Source organism: Lissotriton helveticus, chromosome 4_1, assembly GCF_964261635.1.
Source record: "Lissotriton helveticus chromosome 4_1, aLisHel1.1, whole genome shotgun sequence".
Taxonomy (NCBI): Eukaryota; Metazoa; Chordata; class Amphibia; order Caudata; family Salamandridae; genus Lissotriton; species Lissotriton helveticus.
The window spans coordinates 1,762,616,418-1,762,639,328 of record NC_136063.1 but is presented as its reverse complement, the minus strand read 5'-3'; positions in this window follow the sequence as shown (position 1 = coordinate 1,762,639,328).

The following is a 22,911-nucleotide window of genomic DNA, read 5'->3' as shown; positions in this document are numbered from 1 at the left end:
AACAAAGACATTCTAAATCAGGTTGATGTGGTTCTAGAGCATGGATACTCACAAACTTTCTCTCAGGGGCCAAATTTACAGTATGTTTTGTGGCCGAGGCCGCACCAATGGGGTGGGGTCAGTGGGGGAGGAGGGTGGGGCTAGAGTAACAAAAAAAAATATGACCATGAGGTTGAACACATGCCCCTGCAGTGGACGCCTTCGTCCACTGAGCCACCAGACCCGGCATACACACATCTATCTTTCTTCCTCCTTCTCTCTCTCTCTCTTTCTCTTTCTCTCTCTTTCTCTCTCTCTCTCTCTCTCTCTCTCTCTCTCTCTCTCTCTCTCTCTGTCTCTTTTTCTCCCTCCCTCTCTCTCTGTCTCCCTCCCTCTCTCTAACTCTGTCTCCCTCCCTCTCTCTATCTCTCTATCCCTCTCTCCCTCCCTCTCTCTGACTCCCTCTGTCTCACTCACTCTGTCTGTCTCATTCTCCCACTCTCTCTCTCGGTCTCTCTCCCTCTCCCTCTGTTTCCCTCCCTCTCTCTCCCTCTGTCTCAATCCCTCTCTCTCTCTCTGTCTCCCTCCCTGTCTCCCTCCCTTTGTCTCCATCCCTGTCTCCCTCCTTCTGTCTACCTCCCACTGTCTACCTCCCTCTGTTGCCCTCCTCCCTCTGTCTATCTCCCTCTGTCTCCCTCACTCTGTCTCCCTCTGTCTCACTCCCTCTGTCTGTCTTCCTCTGTCTGCCTCCCTCTGTCTGTCTCTCTCTCTCCCTCTGTCTATCTCCCTCCTTCTGTCTCCCTCTCTCTGTCTCCCTCTCTCTGTCTCCCTCCCTCTGTCTCCCTCCCTTTCTATGTCTCCCTCCCTCTGTCTTCCTCCCTCTGGCTCCCTCCCTCTGGCTCCCTCCTTCTATCTGTCTCACTCTCTGTATCCCTCTGCCTCCCTCCCTCTGTCTGTCTCCCTCTGTCTGTCGCCCTATGTCTATCACCCTTTGTCTGTCACCCTCTGTCTGTCTCCCACTGACTGTCTCCCTCTGACTGACTCCCTCCCTCTCTCTCCCTCCTGCTGTATCCCTCTCCCTCCCTCTGTATCCCTCTCTCTGTCTCCCTCTCTCTCTGTCTCCCTCTGTCTCCCTATCTCTCTCGCTCTCTCTCTGTGTCTCTCTCTCTGTCTCCCTCCCTCTGTCACCCTCTGGCTCCCTCCCTCTCTCTCTCTCTCCCTCGGTCTCCCTCTCCGTCTCCCTCTCCGTGTCTCTGTCTGTCCCTGTATCTGCCTCTATCTGTCTGTCTGTCTCTCTCTCTATCTGTCCCTGTTTCCCTCACTCTGTCTCCCTCTCCGTCTCTCTGTCTGTCTCTGCCTGTCTGCCCCTGTCCCTGTCTCTGGTTCCATCTGTCTCTGTCTGTGTCTGTCTGTGTCTATCTCTGCCTGTCTCTGTCTCCCTCCCTCCCTTCCTCTCTCTCTGTCTCCCTCCCTCCCTTCCTCTGTCTCACTCACTACATCCTTCTCCCTCTCTCTCTCTCTCTCTTTCTCTCTCTGTCTCCCTCCCTCTGTCTGTCTCCCTCCCTCTGTCTGTCTCCGTCCCACTTTCTCCGTCCCTCTGTCTCCGTCCCTCTGTCTCCGTCCCTCTGTCTCCATCCCTCTGCCTCCCTCCCTCTGTCTCCCTCCCTCTGCCTCCCTCCCTCTGTCTCCCTCCCTCTCCCTGTCTCCCTGTCTCCCTCTCTCTGTCTACCTCTCTCTGTCTCCCTCTCTCTGTCTCCCTCTGTCTACCTCTGTCTCCCTCACTCTGTACGTCTCCCTCTCTCTCTCTGTCTCCCTCCCTTTGTCTCCGTTCCTCTGTCTCCGTCCCTCTCTGTCTCCCTCCCTCTGTCTCCCTCCCTCTGTCTCCCTCCCTGTCTCCCTCTCTCTGTCTCTGTCTCCCTCCCTCTGTCTCCCTCCCTCCCTCTCTGTCTCCCTCTGTCTCCCTCTCCGTCTCACTGTCTGTCTCTGCCTGCCTGCCCCTGTCCCTGTCTCTGCCTCCATCTGCCTCTATCTGTCTCTTTCTCTGTCTGTCTCCCTCCCTCTTTCTCTGTCTCCCTCCCTCTCTGTCTCCCTGTCTCTCTCTCTCTCTCTCTCTCTCTCTCTCTCTGCCTCTGTCTCCCTCTTTCTCACTCACTCTGTCCGTCTTCCTCTCTCTCTCTGCCTCTGTATCCCTCTCTCTGTCTCCCTCCCTTTCTCTCCCTCTGTCTCCCTCCCTCTGTCTCCCTCCCTCTGTCTCCCTCTGTCTGTCTCAGTCCCTCTGTCTCCCTCCCTCTGTCTCCCTCCCTCTGACTCCCTCCCCCTCTCTCTCCCTCCGTCTCCCTCATTCTCCTGCCCTATCTGTCTCCTTCTCTCTGTCTCCCACCCCATCTGTCTCCCTCTCTCTCTGTCTCCCTTTGTCTGTCTCTGTCTCCCTCCCTCAGTCTCCCTCCCTCCCTGTCTCCCTCTCCTTCTCGCTGTCTCCCTCTCTCTCTGTCTCCCTCTGTCTCTCTTTCTCCCTGTCTCCCTCCCTCTGTCTTTCTCCCTCCCTCTGTCTCTGTCCCTCTGTCTCCTTCCCTCTGCCTTCCTCCCTCTGCCTCCCTCCCTCTGTCTTCCTCCCTCTCTCTCTCCCTCTCTCTGTCTCCCTCTCTCTGTCTCCCTCTCTCTCTGTCTCCCTCTCTCTCGCTCTCTCTCTCCGTCTCCCTTCCTCCCTCTCCCTCCCTATGTCTCCCTCCCTTTCTCTCTCTCCCTCTGTCTCCCTCTCTGTCTTTTCGTCTGTCGTCTTCTGACACTCTTTCATTAAACAAAAACACAGGTCAGATGTCTGCAAGGCACTAGAATGACAATGGGCCTGTCCACAGTCTGCTCGAGGTGAGGTCTGGATGGGGCTGCTGCAGCCTCTAGAGTTCAAAGAGAAGTGCGAGAGGCCCCAAGTGAGAGAGCGTTTAAACTTCTCCTGGGGCTTCTCACAGATGAACAGCACAGCCTGCTGTAATTACCACATTGTCACTGGGCCAGCACTGGATGGACCAGCGATCCAGGGGGGGCAAGCGCCCCCCTTGCCCCTCCCTGCGGACACCCATGACTGAAATGTATGCTAAGGAACTTAGGAACTCCTACATGGTTCCTTACTCTAAGCTGTGCTGACTATGCTTGGGATGATTTACTTCAATTTCTTCGAGAGGCAAATCCAAATATACTAAATATTGAATACAAGACACCAGGAGAATTGTGCTCTTTGGATCCAGTTAATGTATGCCCCAATTAAAAAAATGCTCCTCTTGGAGAGGTTCTGGACTTCTTTTGGAGAAAGGAGTATCAAGCAAGAGGTGTTCCTCACATACACATGCTAATATGGATCAAAGATGCTCCCAAATTTGGAACAGACTCAGATGATACTGTGTTGTCTTTTATTGAAGAATATCCTACATGTGATTTACCCAAAAGTACACAAGATAAGGACTTAAGACAATAAGTCTTACGGTTCCAAAGCCATCGTTGTGGGAAATACTGTCGTCGAAAGTACAAACAAACAGAACAGTTTAATGTCATCTTTGCGACATACTATCACAAGAAAGTTTCCCAAAAATATGTACAACTTAGGAAGAAATGAAGAGTCAAAATATATAAATGACTATAACCCAGTAATTTTGACTATGTGGAATGCTAATATGGATATTCAATATGTTGCAGACAATTCCATTGCTGTTGCTCGATATGTAACATCGTACATAACATAATCAGAAAAGAAGGAATTGAAGGAAATGTGGGAAGATATTTCCCATGAGAAGAGTCTAAGTAAGAAATTATATACTTACAGTTTGAAGATGTTATCTCATTGAGAAATTGGAGTGTATGAATGCTCGTATCGCTTATCATCTGCAAGTCTATACTCCAAATCTAGAAGAATCATTTGGGTAAGTCTAGGTCTTGCTGCAACACGAAACCGAGTTCTTAAATCTGTACAAGACATTGAATATTTAGCTGAAAAAGAGCAAGAAAGTACAGATATTGTGAAAACAAATATGTTGGATACATATTATGCAAATAGAAGTCATCATCTTGAGAACAAGGGACAAGAGGGAATTTTACTATTTAGCTCAATGAGTGATTTTAAAGCCAAGTAATTGTTACATTGTTTTAAAAGATTCAGGAATAGCTTAAATGCGTCTCAGATCTTGAAAGAAACAGTTGATCTGCGCGCCGAGCAACTTCCTGAAGGATCGAGCATGATCAGCCTTGGTTTGTTGCTGTGATACGAGTAAAGCATGAACGAGGGGAGAGAAAAGAGCCTTGGCAATGCGGCAATGCTGCGCGCGCGTTGCCAAAGGTCTTTCCTCTAACGCTGCTCAGAGGAAGGTACGATGTGAAGGAGAGCGTTAAGAGGCGAAATGGAGACAAATCTCAGCAGAAGAGAGATAGTGTGTCCCGGTATGTGAGCCCGGGTTGGGTGCTAATGCGATTTAACCCCTTACGTGCTGCCGTCGGCCAATGAACGTTGTGAGCACTACCTTCGTAGTGCTGCGCACGTCCAACGGCTGACGCGGCCCCGCCCATTTTACGGAAGTGCCCGCACTGCCGCGAAATCGCGGCAGCGGCAAGCGGGTTAAATGACAACAGAAGTATTTAACAGTGTGGGGAAATGTTAGTAGAAAAGTGGTTATAAATAAATAAACCGGAGGATGAGGGAAATAAGACAGCACGGTTGGCAGCCAATAACCATAAATTGGAGATCGGTAGAATGAGTCGGGGGAAGAAAAGAGAGGGTAAATCAGGTAGAGGAAACTAAGGCATACCAAGTGATAGCTAATAAGTCATTAAGAAAAGGCACATGAGTCAAAGCTAAAATAGCAATATAAGTTTACCAGTGGCATAATTAAGAAAAAATAAATATTAATCATAGAGAGTAAAGTAAGGAACTTATCTGCTAGAAGCTGCATTTAAAAGAGGCTGATTGTTATGTGCTCATGCCTTTTATATACTTCCTAATGTTCTATTGTAGAACCTTTGCTTTATGATGTATGCGGCTGCATTGGTCTGCATTAAAAGTGATATGCATAATGGTAGCATAATGGTAGCCTTCGGTCTTGTAATGAAATCAAACCGTTCCTGCCGTCTACTGACCTGAAACAAGCTGTCCAATCCATAGTTATTTCCCATTTAGACTATGGAATTGCGACTCTGGCAGGGCTACCCAAAGCTAACCTGGCCCCTTTATGGGCTACTCTGAACTCTGCTGCCAGACTCTTCATGGGCTCAAGAAAGCATGACCACATCACACCAGACCTGATACAGCTCAACTGGATCTCCATCAATACAAGGATCAGGTATAAAATAGCCTGCTTGGTGCACAATGCACTCCATCCGAACACACCCACTTACCTAGCAAATAAATCTGAGCTATCTAGTGGTAATCACGCTCTCCAGCCAAAAATCAGAATGCACCCCTCGACCTATGCATTCAAAAAATAAAGTCAAAAGTTTGCTCCTGAATAGTTACATGTGACAATAGTACTATAGCCTTACAAACTAATGGTATTGAACTTACAACACTACCTTCCTTTGCCTACTATGCAATCTTCATCCTATTAACTGTTTACATGTCTACTTTGTCTCCATTGTGCTTCGCCTGCATAAGCTTAGCTATCTATTATGTTCCCCTGGGCCAGGCTTACCAGCAGTTTTCGTTGTACCGGTCTCTGATACCGTGCCAGGTCTTGTTTGTAAAACTTTTCAAATAGATAAAATAAATAAATAGCTCTTTCCCAATCGCTGGATGGCAGGTTCAAGCTCACTTATAATAAGCATATAATTCATTGGAGTGTAGTGGCTCGTTCAGAGCAGGCATTGAAATATATATATGCTAAGCTGGAACACTCACTGGGGGTGCTTTGCAGTCTTGATGTGGCGGCAAACCAGGAGACTCTTCTATTAATGGTCAGAGAAGTAAACAACTACCTTTTTGATAGCCTAAAAATTGATTTCTCATAGAAGCGAGCAGCCAAGGGCCAAGGAATAGTGTACCATCCTGGTTTAATCGACAATGTAGCGTTGCTAAATGTGCTCCGATTAATTCCATTAGGAGTAACAGGGGGAGGGGAGATTCTAGTTAAAAGAGATGTATACAAAACAGCACTTGCAAAGGCAAAAAAGGATAGGGATAACCAAAATGTGGTGTCCCTATTAGTAGCCACAAGAGAAAAAAACGTAAACCCTTTTTTGGAATCTAATTGCTACTGGTAACAGGGAAGGAAATTCCGAAATTGACAATAATGTTGCGACCGAGGCCTAGAAAGCACATTTTTCTAATGTATCTCAAGTAATGCCTGGCGAGGGAACACCTCCAAAACCAGTAGCAAATCCATTGATTCTTGAATTGGAGAGGGACCTAGGGGGTTTTCCTCAATAACCTCTATGGAGGAGGGAGAGGCCATTAGGAAGATCGTACCACGCAAAGCCCCTGGAATGAGAAGATTCCTCGGGACCTATTTTAAACTGAAATTGATATTTGGACCCCTTATTTTACAGTGCTGTTTAAAATAAGTTTAAAAGGGCTATGTTTTTCTAAATCTTGGCATGGGGCAGAGCATTTTCCAATATATAATAGGGCTGTCCCTTGGACCCTGTCAACGACAGGACCATTAGCTTGATAGACACCACACACAAACTTTGCAGCAGGATTAAACTTACCAGGCTCCGGCATTGGCTTGATGAGAACAATGTACTTTGTACCCTTCAAGCGGGTTTTCATTCTAACACCTCCACCGTACACCAGGTATTCAGGCTGCAGATGGTTTACTGGAAGACCATTAGCATAGAGAAGGGAAGTTTGTATGCTGTCTTTGTAGATCTCATAGCAGTGTCCGACCTAGTGCCTAGAACCCTGCTGTGGTAAACACTAGCTAAGATCTGAGTCCCAGCCTATCTGTGTGGCATAATCAAGGGATTACACCAGAATACCTACGCTCAGGTTCGCTGTGTTAGGCTGGGTGAAGTAACACAACGCTTTCCTGTAAGGCAATGTGTAAGGCATGGTTGTGTGCTGGACCCCCACATGTTTTACCTTATTTTGAAATGATTTGTTCACTTTTATTATTAGCTGTGATAATGATGCCCCTAGATTAGCAGGCATGACAGTTCCGTCTCTCATGTTTGCTGACAACACTCTTCTTTTAGCAAAGTCACAGATGGGGCTCCAAACAATACGACCATTTTAGCAGTTTTTGTGCGCGGAGGGGCCTGCAAATATATATAAATAAAACTAGATGTATGGTTTTTAACCCATGCCATACTACATACTTAAGTCCAACTCTAGATGATATTTTCCTTGAACAGGTCCACCTTTTTGACTATTTGGGTATTACTCTAGACAAAAAGCTGTATTGTGCACACCATACCGCCAAGAGGAGGCTAAAACAGGAGCAGCATAGTGGGGGGTTACTGATGCTGCATAATGAGTCCCAGTGTAGATTTGTTTTTCCAGTTCTTCAGTTGTATGCATACCAGGCACTTGCAGATACCCTTTATGGTCCGGAGATCTGGGGGCACAAAAACTCAACATCACTGGCCATAGCTGAAAATAGGTTTATCAGGCAGCTTTTGTGTCTACCGGCTAGTACTCCCCTAATACCACTGAGACTAGATTTGGTCTTAGGCAGTCTTTGAAAAGATTGAACTTCGTATTATAATTTTCTGGAGATGCCTCTGGGTTACCCCTGAACTATCACTCTATCATAGTGGGCGGGAGGAAATACTTAGATATCTTATTGCTGCAAAATTCCCTTGGATACATTTGTCAAATATTCCCTTATGGGCATGTGCTTGCCTAATCTTTGACTTGATCCTGTTAATTGTTGTTCATCAATTTAGTGTGAAGGAGTTAAAAAACAATTAAAGTGATACAAATTTCATAACTTTTTAATATATGCTCAAGTCACTTTATCAACCTCCTTTTTAGTGGGCAAGGACAGTTACCACTTTGAAACCTTTTGTGAAGAAATAAACCCAATCTAGCCACATAATTGTACATCCAGTTTAGATATGGAAGGTTACCATTTCATGTCTTTACGCCAAAATGGTTAGGACCATTAAACACCGATGATCAGGGGTGCACCATGTGTGGAGACAAGAAATAAAATGTACCTCATCAGTCTTTTTCTGTTCAGCCTACATTGAGGCAAGAGCAAAATGGTTCATTCCTTGCTGCAGAAACCTTGGCACGAGAAGGAATGAGGTAGCTTATAGGATTCTTCAAACCAATGTGACACCCCATCTATCTTTGCTGTATTTAGATTTATATTTCATGATTGATTGATAACGAAAAGCCAGGCTGAGGTAACCTGCCAATATGGAGTTTTTATAAAACCCATGGGTATTCAAAAAAAATTACGATAGGTGGTTTTATCCTATTTATGGATTAAGAAAGGGTAACCCCTGGTCTGCTGACTGTGAACTCTTGCTTAATAAAGGATCCATATGAGTGTTTTTAGTTTCAAACTTATTATTAACTTTATGATAACCCCTGCATTTTGTATTATGCATCTCTTTTATGGTATTTTACCTAAATAAATAGTATTAGCATGATTAAAAGGGATTATTCTAGCAAAGCTGTCAATTTGAATATCTGATACTAAATGTAAGCGATAATGATATTCAGGTCTTATTCTAGCTTGAACCCTCCTGACAATATCTTACCAAAAAAATAATTAAGTAAAATCTGTTCTCTCTTAGATTCATTGGAACTGATACACCCGGATGCACCTTATCTGATATCCTGAAGCTATAATTTCCAACCCCTACTCTTCAGAAATGTGAGTGTTCCAGTTGTCCAGAAAAAGTGTAAATAGCCCCTAACTGGCACTGGAACATTCCTGGCATAGTCAGGCTTTTGGCGGTCCTGGTGTCATAGAAGTCTTGGCTGAATTGGACACTGATTGGTCTGAGAGAAGTTCTCAAAGCTGAGCACCAAACAATTTGGAAGCAGAGAAATGTATGTACATCAACATAACTGACTGGGAATCCTCAGCATTCCAAAAGCGTGTCCATAGGTGTCTTCTGGCTGAAATCGCTTCCCCAGAAGATGCGGCTGAAACTAGCGAGGTAAAATAAATATCAGAGAGATATAGCACCTGCTGTTTCATGATGAACAAAGTGGAGGTTAACTATGAACCACTTTGAGTCAGCTCCGCAAAGGCATGAAAGTCCTTTACCTAACTATTAAACTGTGTAATTAGCATACGCACTTGCTCTGGCATCAACATTGGAGGAGGTGTAAGATCTGTTAAGTGCTGCTTTCTCCATTTTTCATCATCTGCTTCTCATAGGACCACTTCCTCCAAACTTATTACCCCTTAGGTAGAGAGACCAGCCATAAGGGAATCCACTTTATCTGATAGAGGAAACTCTTCCAAAAATGCCTGCAAGGGATATCTTTGCACTAAGAACATTGGAAATGTTTGCCGATCAAATTCTTTCCACTCCATAGTCAGACTATTTCTTATCACTGCATGTAAGGGGAGAGATTTAGGCTTTTTTCAATGCTAATGGCTAAAGAAATTCCACTGTGTGCGCACTTCTGGGGCTTCTGGAAAAGCTATATTATTACATAGATGCACTGGCAAATCATGCAAATCCTGCCATTTGCACAAAGCACTCTTTGATATCCTCATCATCCACACCATCTTAAAAGTGAACAACAGAATCTGGGGAGGACCTTGGACACCTTAGGAGAAGCAGCTTTTTTTCTAGCCAAAAATGCGGCTTCAACAGCATTGTCTATCTTCTTCAGAATTTCTACCAATTAAACCATTTCTCTCTGCATAGGTGCAGGACCTGATTTGTCCTCTTCTTGAGAGGACATATCTGCATGCTGCTTCTTAGCTGCTGTTTTCACCTCCATTGATAGCAACCAAGAATTCATAAATATTGGTTGGCAAGCAAGCCAATCTCATACCAGAAGAGATTTGACCAGATAAAAGAATAACATGCACGCATAGAACATAGAAAGTTTGACTGCTGAAGTGAGTCTCTCTCTCTGATAGCCAGGTCTCTAAAGAATTCCCTCAGTGCACACACTTCTCTCCCTCACGTCTGGTAAAGCACCACAAGAAAAAGGGAGGGTGTAATATAGGAGCATTGGATTTATGAGACGAGATTAGAATGTTGTGAAGTCAGTGTGGAGTCTAGTGGTCAGTTTGAGCCGTGAGGCGTTGGACAGCAGCTGTGATGGTTGGATGGAATCTTCCTGAGAAGCAATAAACTTCTATCTTTCTCTAACTACTACTCCTAAGGTTACTTAGAAGGCACCTTTGTTACAGAGAGATTGGCATACATAACATTCAAAACAACCTGCTAACGCAGTATAAAAACATATTTAAAAGTTAAAGAACTCTACTCACCGGCGATAGAAAATTCCTGTAACAGGTATTGGCTTAACCCGCGGTTATCTGCACAGACAGGAAGAAGTGGACGGCCATTTTAGTAGTTTAAAAGAAAACAATGAAGTGGCTTGGCAGCGTTCGTCCCGAGCGGAGGAGAACTCCAATAGTATGGACGGGAATGAGGAAGGTGGGAGTAGAAGTAATGACGTATGTCTCAAACTAGAGAACTAACATTCTTTTCAATGAGAGATAAAGGAAACACTAAGGGACATACTCACAAGAATGTGTGGTAACTACTGCAAGAGTAGCGTCCAAGTGGAATTCACAACAATGCGGAAGCATGCAATAGTCATCAGATAACATGTGAAAAATCAGCAAGAAAATCAACACCATGCCGCAAAAATGCAAAACGCGAATGCAAAAAAAATGCGACGAGGCAATCGCGGTACAAAAATCTGATAAAACCAGCCACAGACCTGCATCCCATGCGTCTGGTGGGAAAATGAACTATAAAAGAAAAAAAAAACATTTCAAACTACGTAGCACCAAGAATGCACCTGGACCGAGTGCAGAGGACAAGCCGAACTGCACAAGCCCCACAGAGGACCAGCATGGAACGCCATTTTCGGGGAAGGGCAAGGACAAGAGGAAGATGAGGCTCAGTCCGCAGGAAGACTGGATCATCGTCACGGAGGTCATAGGACACTACCAACAACTGTCCGCCACCTCCACTGCGGCACTGGAAACCCAAATGGAAATATGGCAGGCCATCGTCAACAATGTCAATGCAGTCGAAGTTGCTAGGAGGTCACTGGAGGAGGTCAAGAGGCGCTGGCAGGAAGTGCACAGCCAAACCAAGGAGAAACTCTCTACCAACAGGAAGGCAGCAAGGGTGACTGGTGGTGTGAGTCCTGTGAGACAGGAGGTGATTGATGACCTGGAGGAAATGGTGGCCAAAGTCAGCAGTGTGGAGACAGTGGCAGGAATTGGGGACCTGGACACAGCATGATGCAACCTGACCGAACAGCAACAGGGTGAGTAATGGCCAGGACTGTGAGTATGGGGAGAGATGGGCACAATGGCACACATGCACGATTATGTGTAGCACACTGCACACCCACAATGACCCTGGATCATGTCACTGAGAGCCTTGGCACACTGCAGCACAAATAGACATGCCAAGTAGGCCCCCGCCCATAATGTGCACAAAGGGGCCCCCTCCAAATCACAATGTACATTGGCATGCAGTCTGAATATAAACATCTGCAAATGTCCAACATAGATGTACAACTCTGTTAACCTGCATCTCCCCTTTACAATACAGAGGGACAAATAACACCTCCTGCAGAGCAGACCAGACATATATTCAGTGACAATGAAGAGGACCCCCTGGTCATCTGCACCAACAACCTTCAACGGATTGTAGATAGCCTCCACACCCTATCCCCAGAAGCAGGGCAGGCCAGCTGCCCCAATGTGAGCCCACCACCTGCACAGACAACACAGCAGGAAACTCACATCACAACGGCTGTTTTCCAGCACCCCCAAAAAATTCATGGAGTTCCAACAATGTATGTGGCGTTGTCAAGTGGAGTTGGCTGACCAGCTGCGGGTGGGCTTCGAACTCGTGACAGCCAAACTCAATGCCATATGTGGGTGTCTGAGTCCCATTAGTGACCTTGTACAGTTCCTATTGGGCACCCCCTGTATGCATCCTGCTACAGCACAAACCTTGGCTGACCTTGCTGGGGCATTGAATCTAATACGAGAACTGTGTGGTCAGACAGGCACACAGAGATCAGAGCACTGACCAAATCGGTAGCAGGCCACGCGTGGTGGCCTACATCACTTGGGACAACAGAACAGCACATTGCATACCCACTTACACACGTCTGTGTGAATACATTCTGTTATGATGTATGACATTGCTCCACATGGTCAGAGGTTGCACACCATACTCACATATCTGAAGTCACGTAAGTTCACATGTCTGCCAGCACCTACCCCAAAACAATGTCTGCCTCACAGAGGCTGTCCCTCCCTGTGTAGGGATGATGGTCATTGTGGCACATGAGTGAACAATCTAATCAACACACCTCACAGTTAGACACCAGTGGGGTGACATAGATTTTATTGGCATGTGCATGTCAGTACGGACGAGACAACGGCCACAACAGGCAGGGACGTGCTTAAGACACTTGCATGCAGCATGGGTACATGTTGAGGTTCATACCTTGTTGTTGCAACAATGGCTGAAAATCATCATGGATGGCAACGCTCCCAGCCCACCTTGCTTTGCTGGATGAGTCAGGTGTTGTTTCGCATCTGCCCATTGCCCATTGTGAGGGGGCACGACTCACTGCCAATGGTATCGGCATAGTGCTCTGCCACCGTGGTGCGCCGATTGTCTGCTCTGCTGACAGTGATCAGGTGAAAGGGTCCGATAGGTTCACATGTCGTGCTAGATTGCCATGTGTGTGCTCCTCCCCAGCAGTGTGTCCAAATTGACAATGTTGCAAAACAACACTGTGTTGCTCAGAGCATGGACCTGCATCACCTTGAACAGATGTGTATACACATGCGTTGTTCCACGCACATGCATTCAGAGTCCGGATGATGGCAGACGTGTCCACTGTTGTGGTGGGATATGTGAGCACTCCCCACGATGCTACAAGTTGTTGGGACCTGTGCTGTGGGTAAGAATCGGATGTGGTTGCAGGTACAGAGTTGCTCGTCCATGAATGCCCACACAGCTTCATGTGCGATGTGTTCCAATAGTACGTCATTGTTGTGTTCAAGGAACAAAAGAGGGAGCCCATACATTAACTGGTCTTGGCAGGTGTGCTTAGCCCGCACCGTTTCACGAATCCACAACACAGCCCATTAGGGGAGCGCCTCTATGTGGTCACGGCACCTGAGGAATTGTGCAAACTCCCATGCAAAACTGCCCATACATACGCAGTATCTCAAGGCATCCCATGCACGGCTGTCTCGGTTACACTCCGGCTCGTGATCCATCAGGGGGCGCAGACACAAGTCATAGTCCAATTTATCTACTGTTGTGTTGGATAGGCTGACTTCCATGGGATACTTAAATGTGCATGCTCGGCAGTGGAACCAGGGCTGGACGCAGGTGACGTAGGCAATGCAGAAGCTGAACCGGTAACTGATCTGCAGCACTGCAGTGGCACTGCGCCCAGTAAATGCAGGATACGTGCATGGTATTTATTTATTTATTTATTATTTATTTATTTATTTATTTATGATATTTGTAGAGCGCATACAATGGCCCAAGGGCGTCTCGGCGCTAAGTGTCTGAGTGTTTACCCTGGAAAATGAATGATTTATTGACTAAAGAGCCAGGTCTTAAGTTGTTTCCGAAAGGACCATAGAGATGAACTGGCTTTAATCGTTGGTGGCAGAGTGTTCCATAACTTAGGGGCTGAAACCAGGAATCTTCTATCGCCCCATGAGACCGTTTTTGTCCGGGGTATAACAAGATCTCCTGAACAAGATGACCGTAATGTTCTGAGCGGGCGATAAGGGGTCAGATTACGGACAAGATGTGCTGGTCCTTGGTTGTGCAACGCCTTTTACACAATACACAGGGTCTTGAATTTTATCCTGTTTCTGATGGATAACCAATGCAGCTCTTTGATGGTCTTAGAGGCAGAGTGATGTTTAGGGATATTTCCCAAAAGCCTCGCTGCAGAGTTTTGTATGGATTGTAGTTTATTCAAGACTCCTTCCTGTGCACTGAGAAACAGAGCGTTGCAGTAGTCCAGGGTGGACAGCACAAGAGATGTGACAAGAGTTTTTCCGGCTTTATCAGGGAGAAAAGGGATGATTTTTTTAATTAGCTTCAGCTTATAAAAAGCTGAGGAGGTAATCTGGTTGGCATGTGGATGGAACGTGAGTCGGTCATCAAAGATGACTCCCAGATTCCTTACTTTGCTAACAGGCTCAGGGGGGGGGCCTAAAGAGGAAGGCTCCACGTGACAGGGGTTGCGCATGTGCCCCATATGGCCTGCCATTGCCTTGGTGCATCTCGTGGAAACGACACTCTTCTGAACTGCGGGAGTTGTGTGGAGGATATGCCACAGCTCTGGGCAATAATTCGATTATGTGTGCAACATTGGGCTGAATGGGTTGCTGTTTATGTGAGTGTCAAGGCCATGTGTGCCACAATGAACTGCTACCAGTCAAAGTATTGCTAATGAAAGTAAAGTGTTATATTGTGAGTGTAGGCATCTCACAAAAAGTGACGGACTGGTCTCACACACCACCGGGTGTCATGCTTCATCATTGACCAGTCCTCGCCCTCTAAAAACTTAACTGTTCCGGGCTCCATATGTGGGCAGCCAGGAACTTTTTGTAGCACGCGCTATAGGTAAAATTCCGACACCAGAAACCTCACAGCTGCTCCGCATTTACTTTCACCGATTATCCAATTTACCACTTGAAATCCGGTCACGCCGATTATAAAAACGAACCTCCCACGAGCTCATTCACCATCGAGGAGCGGAGGCATGCAGACCTAGGTTGAGAGGCGGAGATCGCGTCAGTTGACAGTAAGAGTATGATTGAGGGGATGAATGAGCTTTTCTTACAGGTTACACAGCTTTCTAACTTCAGAGAAAAGCCTACATGGATTGTTGTGACAAATCCCCTAGGGGGTTTTTCTATGATTTAATACTCTGTCTTTTCTCCCCCATCTTTTTAGTTCCAGGACCTACAGGGTCCATCTGCCCTCCCTCCTATGGGGCACACTTTATCCCATTTCAGGGTAAGCGCAATGGGAAAAGGTTTTTCCCACCCTGGTGCACAGTCTGTTTCTCCTCACATATTGCACCAATAGCCACTCACGCTAGAAATCCGGTGTTTTTTGGCTAAAAAATTGTTGTTTTTTGTATGCTAAGTTTAAATATTAGTGCTATTAGGTTTGTATTGTTTTTTTCTTCCAGATCTATTAAAGACCTAGTCATTGCAAATAGTTGAGTGTGAACAACATTCACCTCACCAAGTGGAAACCTCTCACTAAAGAATCTTTTGTAAGAGCGGAGCCGTTATACTTAGGTCCTGATGAATGCCGCGGACCCAGTTGGGCCTACAGGCAGAAACATGTTGACCTCACATACAGCGGTGGGGGGACACTAATATCCCCATGGCACCGATCACCTTATTTTAACTACCATATGGATGTCGGCACTATTAAAATTAAGCTGACACTCATAATGGCCTTTTAACTCACTTTACATTTTTCTTTGGGCCCCCACTTAGTTTAGAAGTGCATCCCTGTCGTCAGGTGTATGCCCGCACCTTCTTCTCTTGGATTTAGTCTTTCAGGCTGTGTCCTACGGATTGTCCGGGGAGGACCCGCTAGGACTTATCTGAATGGTTGTTTAGTCTTTTGTTTGTATGGTGTTTTGTGTTTTTTTTTTTTTTGCAGAGTTTTATATAGCGCGAACTAGACCCGAACCGAATCAGGTATCAGAGCGCTTTACATAGCACCAGGTACGTTACGTTACATGAGGACGGACACACATTCAATTTAGGCACGGCGAGATTAAGTGATTTGCCCAGAATCACAGGAGGTTTTGTAGTGTAGTTCCTATCATCCCAATAGGCTCTGCGCATTGGAATAATATCTTCAATAGTATAGACGTAGGACAGAGGTTAACTAGGTCTTCTACTGACGATATTAGACTTAAAGTTTAATGTTTGTGCCAGCTAGCTCAGAGTTCACTAGAAACTTTCTCGAATAGACAAGGAGGAGTTTAACTTCCCTGGATAGACAAGAAGGGATTTAGTTTCTGACAACCATAGAACATGACAACTTTGCTCTCCCCTAATCAAGAGTGTATCTCTAGAGTCGTGTGAAAACAAAAGACAACTTATTTTACTCAGTCAGTTCAGTGCATTCTTAGTTTCACCAGATTGTAGAGAAAAGGAAGAGACGGGCGTGTTCAATAAAAAGATGTTATTTATTGATCAGTCTCTTTTCTCATACAAGAGAAATGAATCACTATTATTGTAATACTTAGAGTTAAGTAAAGTGCATACAGTAATAACAGAATTATAAAATAATACTGTAAAAGCATTGATATGGTTTCTTAGCCATATGATACTTAAAATGGATAAAATAGATACATACATATATACATTGACTAATCGTACTCAACTGGTGCTTCTAACCACGCCTACCCCAATGTACCTGACCTAAGCCTAATACGTGGCGGGAGTAGATAAGTAGCAGTTTAAGTTAAGTTTGCTTTGCCAAGGGTCTGCTTCAAGAATTCTCTACAAAGGATGATTCAGTTCAGTACCTGGGAGTTTAGAAGGCTGGAGGGCTGGTATCTCTATCTCAGGTCTTGATATTCCAGCTGCCTGCGAGGGCTGCTTGGAAGCGCCGGAGCTGGATTTCTCGGCAGGAGAAAAGGCAGCGTCTCTCTCTCTCAGCGCGTCAGAAAGGAGGGGCAGCGTCTGTGGGCTTCGCTGTCAGCTGGGCTCCTCGGCAAGTCTCGCTGCTCCAATCTTGTCACCACCTCGTGTGTTTGCTTAAGGCAATGTCGGTATTATTTATACCTGAAAGGTGCCGGGATTGACGTAAGGATGGACATAAATACGTCAATAAGGATGTCATACGAACTGATCGTTCGCACATTCTTTACTGAAGTTCTCGGCTAAATCAAAACAATGGCTGTGGGGATTTCCCAGGTCGTGGTAGGTTTGATTTGTTTTGAGAACACCGTATGCCTATTAGGGGGCTGGAGGAATAGTGCTTGCCTAATGAGATGGCATGCGCTATGACCTAATCAGATAACGGGCTTCTGTGCCGTTGTGTGGCTAATCAGATAACGGGTTTCTGTGCAGTTGAATGGCTGCTAGTTAATTATTAACCAGACATGGGTCAGAAATAGGGGGATCAATACAGTACCCATAGTAAATACACCACAGTTTTGGCGTCGTTACCGAGACTCGAACCCAGATCCCCAGGTCCGAGGTCGAGCGCCCTAGCCGTTAGGCCAATTCCTCTCCCCATTGGTGATTGCATTGCTGTATGACTGATTCTCTATTTTCTGGCCACGCATGATGTTGATTTTCCTGCTTCTGCGACCTCAGGCAACATATTTGTTTTGTGATTCGTGGTGTTGGTGTGCAGTTTCTTGGTCTAGGTTTGGGTGTGGGCCCTGGAGAGGGAGTTGTTGCGGGCTTGGGTGTGGTGTCGGTGGGTGTTGTGGCCTTCTTTGGTGTCCGTACTGCATGTTCACTTGCTCTGTGGCATCTGTTTGTCTTCAGGTGTGGCTGTGGGCGGTGCTCCCTTTTGTAGTGCAGACTGTGGTCCGACTTTACACCAGGTCAGAGCAGGTGAAAATTTCCTGCTGCTAACGCGGCTTATCGAGTGCTTTGTGTTTTTTTCGCGGTTCAGTCTGGTCATTGTGAATGTTGTGGTGTGGTGTTGTTGCGGGTTTGGCACGTGAACGCCTACTCTGCATATCATTAGCGATATTTGCGGGGGTCCTCTGTTGCAATGTTTTTTGCGGCTGCTATCACTGGTAAACTGGTGCTGGGGGCTGTTAGCATCAGCTTGTGAATGGGGTGGTACATTTATCACGACTTTGGCTGTGCAAAAGTGCCCATAATTTGGCGATAGCTCCTTGTGAATATGCCCCTAAGGCCACAATGATAAGATATCCAGTAAATGCAGTATTATCAATATAGATCAGTTTAACGATAGGATTTCAAGTGATCACCTTATAGGCCTTTGTTGGATGGGGATTAACATTCAGAAAATGTTTCTAATCTACTGATGCCCATATTTGTGACCCATAATGCATGTTTTCTTTTCGTATGCACTTCGTATTAATGCATGCAGCCAATCTAATGGCCTCATAGAACATTTTGGGTAGAAATTCAGATTTCCACCCAGAACAGTATGCTGCGTTTCATGAAGATTAACCTCCTATTTTGAAAAACAAATTAGATTCATGTTTAAGGGTCTTCCAGAACCACCTGATCATTGAATGTGTTCTTTTCAAATATAAAAACAACACTATGCAGTATTTTTTGGTAATATGCATTTCGATGTTGAGGTACTCATTTTAACTTGGAAATAATTATGACAAACATGCTACTCCAATGTAGAAATGCAAAACATCTTTGAAAATATTTCTATTTAACAGAAGCACCATCTTTGTCTACTAATGCTGACTAATAGAAAACAATTAACTTTAAACTGAGTGTTGCATTTAATTATGTGGCAACTCTAATTATAAAGTCAATTTCAAAAGACAGTTTTAAGTGCTGACACAAATCATTTGCATAGAAATATTGTATTATACCTTAGATATGACATATTTATTGTTATAAGGTCATATTCATAACAAGGTAAGCTCCAGTTTCCAGACAAATCGTGCATAATTTTTTACAGGAAATGTTTCAATTTTTTTTCCCCTTACGTATATTGAATTTCAAAATACAGGTCTTAGAAGATCAGTTCAAAAGGTTCACCTGCTTTACCAAAAAATAAGCATTTGTTTTACCTCATTTAGAAATAGAAAACGCAAACAGTGTGGGGCATATTATCAAGAACGGCGTTAAAAATTATCGCTGGTTTAGCAGCAGAAAACTGCCGCTAAAGCGGCAATAATGAGCTTGATATTATGTCCTTGAGAATTCCAATAGAAGTCCATGTTCTACTGTGAAAATGGGCTCCTATTGGAAATCTCCAGGGCATATTATCAAGCCCATTATCGCCACTTTAGTTTTCTGCAGCTAAACTAGCGATAATTGTAACGCCGTCCTTGATAATATGCCCCTATATTCTTCTATGTCCTACCAAGGCAAAAAATAAACAAACTCATTGGCCCTCATCCCTCACATAATTTTGCATTCGTACTTTTTTACCTTGCATGCATTATTATCTTTATGACGAGCAACACTTGCCTTTCTCTTTAATCTCGAATGCCGTGAGGGGAACGGCCTGCATTTCTGGTGTCACGCTCATGAGGGGAACGGCTGGGCTTCTTCCTACACGTCGTAAAGTAAACTGCCATCGCAGGATAATGACTCCAACTCCCAGCGCCCCCCTGAGACCTGCCGCGCACTTCTGACCTGCTACAAAAATCAAAAGCGCACCCAGCAGCGTCCTGCGCCCGTCATCGCCAGGAGGAGACAGGGCAGGGCCACCCCTCTTTAAATCAGCCTGTGCAGACTACGGTGCAAGCACTGTCAGGCCTGGGAACTATTTGTTTTACATTTAAATGGTTATAGGACCTAGGAGTGCACAGCTTTTTATACATTTATTTGACCTTGATCCTTATGGAAGTGCCTCTATTGACTATATTCTTATAAAAATCAGGGACTTCATTAGCTGTGAAGACAGGACTTCTTTTTCCACAAATTGCACTTTAGTGTCCCCCATATGATTTACTGTATTGTTGAGATGCAAATTATTCATAGCATAAGTTCTTAACATAGACCTGAGAAAAATTGTAATCTTGTCAACTGTAACGTTTACTGAAATCCCTTTTGCACGTTGTATATTTTACATAGCACTAGTCACTTTTTTGCCCCTAAGATTTTGTACCGAAATAGGGAGTGGAATATACTATCCCAATAACTTATAAGGGGTAAATATAATGAGTATGAAGAAATTAATTCCAGGGAAAAGTGTGTTAGGAACTCTAGATGTTTTCTTGATGAGGGCGGAATCTGTCCTCATTAACTAAATTAAATTAAAGAGCGCTGGCTATCACTGGAGCCCTCTATCTCACGAAGCATGCTTTCCCTTACTCCTGCCTTTCCTGATGCTCTCCCAGTCCCAAATAAGGATATGCATTTATCGCAGAGGAGTCAATCTCCACCTGCTGACACTGTAACACCAAACAATTCAGGCTCTACCATATCCTTAGCCCCGGAACCTAGTGCTGTTAAGTCCAAATTGAGACCAACAGGGCAGAAAGCTTAAACAACATCTAACGGTCCTATTAAATCCCCTGCTGCAAAAAGGAAGAATCGGGGAGCATTGAAGCAAAAAAAACTTGTAATGGTCACCCCGGCGAGGACCGTTTTTTCCCCCTGAAAGTGATGGATATTCGACCACTCTGAATCAGAATAGGACACAGCCATCAACTGTTAGTACACCAGAGGGGAATTTTTGGGAAAGGCTTGAAGCTTACTGAACACCTTAATTGACTCGATTCTTCCAAAAATAAGTATAGTTGAAGATAGGCTGGCCAAGAGAGAAAGGTCAATGGTGAACACCCCCCTTGACACCCCCACACTAAGTTCATACAAGTCCAATGCCAAAGTAGTTACAGAAGGAGAACGAGCAGGAAGGGAAGGAGGAGGGGGGTCCCCAGTGACAGGTTAACAGCCAACAGCAAGGCGTCAGACAAAAACAGTACATCAAGTCTGAAGCTCCCCAGTTTGAACATCATAGTCCCCACACAGTAGCCACCATCAAGTATTGGGCCCCCTATGCCTCAGAGGGACAAGAGACAAGAGGCTAGGTCTCCCCAGGCGTCGATCCTACCTACTATTGACCTTCCACCTGAATCCACTCCATATGTAGTGACCCTGATGAGTGTTCCTGCCCTCCCGCGTGAGAAGAGTGAAGGATATGGGCAGCTACTAAATAAAATAAACCATTAGTTCACATATCGTACCACGGTGGGTGCTCATATATCTAATAACAACCTTATGGCTAGAAGGGTAAACTGGATAGGGAGCTCACACAAACAGGAGTTAGGTGACTGTATTTTTATAAATTATGTCAATCCCTATACTGCAGGACGTATACTCTCCCGGGATTGCAGTCTCACCCCCTTAGCGGGCTCAGTCATTAAGGTATTTCCCTTTGGCCACCTCTAACGGTCACCCCAAATAGGAACAAGATTGCAGATGGCCAAGGGGTATCCCTTTTTAGGGGTGATTTCATAAGACCAGACTATAGCTATCACTTTATTCTCCGGGTGCAACCCCCGCCAACTGAGGGCAGGCAATTTGATATTGACCATAGGTTGGACTCAAATAACAGATTTGCTGCCATGTCAGGCATGGAGGAATGCGATTGACAGCGGGTCCCTGCATCTGCTAGGTTCAAGTCGGCCGCACAGCTTCAGGATCCCAGGGAGGCAGTAGTAGGGCCTTTAAGGATGTGCACAAATAATTCTCTATCCTGGAATATAGCGGGGTTGGCAGCAAAGCTCCGTTATCCTAGATGGGTATCTTTTGCTAAACAATTTACTAAGCAATTTGCAGTAATCTGCCTACAGGAAACGTGGTCGGTAGACTGTAATCTATTCCTGGAAGGCTGGAAGGCCTTTTTTGTCCCAGCCAGACCATCTACGAGTGGGAGACCAAAGGGTGGTTTGGTCACGTACATCTCTGTGCCTATCGATTGTAAATTGCAGGTTATGCCCACTGCACTTCCAGGGATTTTAGTATTGACGGCCCAGAAGGGGGTGAATAGATGGGGATTTGTCAACTTTTATAATTCTATTTCCTCCCAACAACATAACTGCTCAGAGAGAAACTATAAAACAATCCCTGAGCCTTAGTTTACATAGTCTCGTGGTCGCTGGTGATTTTAACACACATCCCTCTGGTGAGCCACTTATGTCCTGTATTTCGGAATTGGGCTGTCCCCATATGTAAAATTTTCATTTTGAACATATTTGTCAGGGTGAACTGCTAAACACTATGATTAACAAATTAGACCTGGTGGCTACAATGATCATAACAGACCCACATACTAATTTCCCTGTACCCACATTTAAAGGGAATGCAAGGGGGTCTTTTATCGATTTTATTTTAATTTCATCCTCCCTACAATCTTCGGTCAGTGATTTTAAAATATTAAAGTGTGAATTTAGTGACCACAACCCAATCACACTTCTTATGACTGGCCCACTGACAGAAAAGCGTAGGGATGCTCCAAAACAGGGTCTAATGTGCCCAACTGACAAAAAGTGCAGATTAAAATGGTCTCAAGTATCCCCAGAAACGTTTTATGACAAGGTCAAAACAACATGTGTTGATGAATTATCTATTTGTATAAGGGAGCGGTCCTCGCCAAATGAAATCTTATGTGCTTTTAAGTCCATCTATGAAAAGGTGGCCAAGTTATTATCTGCACCAGCTACAGTTCAAACATTGTCCGGTCCCAGATGGTTCGATTCCCACTGCTCTAAAGCAGCAAAGAGGCTGAGGGAAGCCTTGTGATCTAAACCCAGAGTCCAATCAGACATTTTTATTTACTGCAGGGAATATAAGGCAGCCCTTGCCACACGAAAGGGAGTGCTAAAGGACGAAGCGTGGAGGGAGCTGATCGAAGCCAGCACTCTCAGAAACAGTTCAAAGTTCTGGAGTGTCGTGAATAGGTTCTTGTTTGATAAAGAAGGGGAGGGGGCCTTGAAGCCTATATCACTGAGGAGGAGCGGGTACTTAATTTTGAAAGTATGTTTGACTATCCGCCTGAGCATCACCTCAGGGATTCTTATGACATGAAGGAACGAGCAATAACATTTGAGAGGGGTGGGATAATGGAGAGTAT